The sequence below is a fragment of the Lipotes vexillifer genome, unplaced genomic scaffold, assembly GCF_000442215.2.
Source record: "Lipotes vexillifer unplaced genomic scaffold, Lipotes_vexillifer_v1.1 scaffold472, whole genome shotgun sequence".
Lineage (NCBI taxonomy): Eukaryota > Metazoa > Chordata > Mammalia > Artiodactyla > Lipotidae > Lipotes > Lipotes vexillifer.
The window spans coordinates 2,202,679-2,204,966 of NW_006797698.1; positions in this window are offsets into that span (position 1 = coordinate 2,202,679).

Consider the following 2,288-nt stretch of genomic DNA (forward strand, 5'->3'; position numbering starts at 1 on the left):
GAGGGGAGGGGGAGGGGATGCGGGAGTAAGGCAGAGACGGGGAGAGAGGAGCCTCGGTTGGGGACGGGGCTTCTGCTCGAGGGCATCTGACTTAGGGCCGCCATTGCCTTTCTTGTCCCTGGTGTCTGGCACATTCTCCCGGGTACTGCCCTTTTCTACCCCAACTGTAAGGTTGAGTGTGGGCGCAGATCCTGCCCCCTGCCTCATGGTCCATGGATCCCGGCCAATAGATGTCCTTCTGGGGAGTTTGTAAACTGGCCCTGGGGACAGCATCACCTCCCGTCAGTCTGGGGGCTGCGAGCCCTGCACGTGGAGAGCTCCCTCCGGGAGGATGGACTCCCCGCAGAGGCTCAGGCACAAGGCGTGGACGTTGACCTCTGGCGGCGGGCTGGTCTCGGGTCTGAGGGGATCTGTCCTCCAAGATCTGGTCCTTTAACCTGCCTTCGCTGGGAGCGCCACCCGGATGGCTTTTCAAAGCCTGTCTCTTTTTCCTCAACCTTATTCAGGCTGGGTTTTTATCACTTGCAACCAAAAAGGTCCTGAGTAGTTCAGAACGACAGATATGAGTGGTCGTGAGGAGCTGAAGTGAGAGGCTCTGTCTGTCTGTCTCTCTGTGGTTTCTCTCTCTCTCTGTCTCTCTCTGTCTCTCTGTCCCTGTCTCTGTCTCTCATTTTCTCAGCCTCAGTGTCTCACTTTGGCTTGTCTTTCCAAGCCCTCTCTCCCACCTGGCCCCCACCGTCTGGAATGAGTTCTCCCCCAGGCTCCCGTCCGGCTTCTCAGCTCCCCTGCACCCCTGCCTGTCCACCTCCCCACCGCCCTCCCCAACTGGGCTTTCTCCACCCAGAGGTCCAGCTCTGTGTGCTCCTGGCCCGACGTCCACTTCCCCATTCGTCCACAGCAGGCCCCCCTCCTCCCTGCCCTCCCCCGACCCTGGGGTCCCGCTCAGCGGGGTTGGGGGGCGCTGGCACATCTCCACAGCCAGGCTGGAAGCCCCGCGAGCTGCTCCCCTTCCATCTTTCTCTACCTCCCATAGCCATGCCCGGTGCTTAACTTCCTGGAGTGTTCTGGAATCTGCCTCTCCTTCTAACCCTCCCGCCCCCGCCTGATTTGGCGTCTTCTGTCTCTGGCATGAATACTTTGAGTGGTAAATCATCTCTCTGCCTCTACGTTTGCTCCTCTTGAACCCACCCTCCTGGCTGTCATCTGGTACAATCAACAGATCCATCATCTTGCCCTGCGGAGAGCACTGCGGAGGGCCCATCAGCCCCAAGGAAATCTCAAGGGCCCTCGGAACGGTAGGTGGCAACTCCCGCCTCCTTCTCCTGCTCCAGCCACAGATGAATTTGCAGTTCCCAGAGCAGAGCACCACGATTCCCTTCTCTGGGCCTCGGCTCAAGCCGCCACCCTGCCTGAGCCCTTCCCTCCCGGCCTGGGCTACTCTGCGCCTCAGTTAGACCCCGGTCTCTGCCAGACCCTCTCCACCCCTGCCGCACCCCGGCCCCCCGGGAGGGGGTTCTCTGCAGCCCCACTAAGACTTCCAGTTATTTCCTTAGGGATTGGTGTTTCCTACTAAGCTCGGGTGCATCCGGGCTGGCGGCCTCTGCACCCTGTCTCTGAGGTGTGGTCCAGGAACGTTAAGAAGATGAGGTCTAAGGGTAAAGAGATGGAGATGGTGTTTGTGTAGGGGAAGCAGTGTGTCCAGGATGGCTTCCCGGTTCTTGGCTTAGGTGGGGGACTTGAGGATGGAGTCCTGGAGCTGGGAGCACGGGAGGAAGAGCAGGTGGACGGGGACTGGGGTGGGACGGTGATGAGCTGGCTTGGATTCTTGTAGGACATTTAGATAAACATGCAGATCCTAGAGTTTAGGAGAAGAATCTGGACATGGGACACACACTTGTGAATCATATCAATAAACGGGTTGGAAAGTATGCTGTGTTGGCATAAAGGAATTTTCAGCGTCCTATGTTAATATGTGGGCGAGGTTGCTAGTTGCTTTCAGCTCTCCATTCTCACATTTTTTTTCCCAAACTGAGCCCTGAAATTATTTGGGGGTAGTGATGCTCAGGTAAATGATTCCAGTCTCCAGCCTCCCTATCTGGCCAATGAATTGTAAGTAGAACTACACGATGTCTCTGAATTCTGGGAAAGCTCCTTAGAGCATGGGGCCATGCACTTCTCTCCACTCCTCTATCCTACAGCATAGTACTCAGACGTGATGGCTGGAGCTCTAGCAGTCACTTTGGAGTAGGAGGCTGAGGGCCATATCCTAGGGGTCTGTGTTGAAGAGG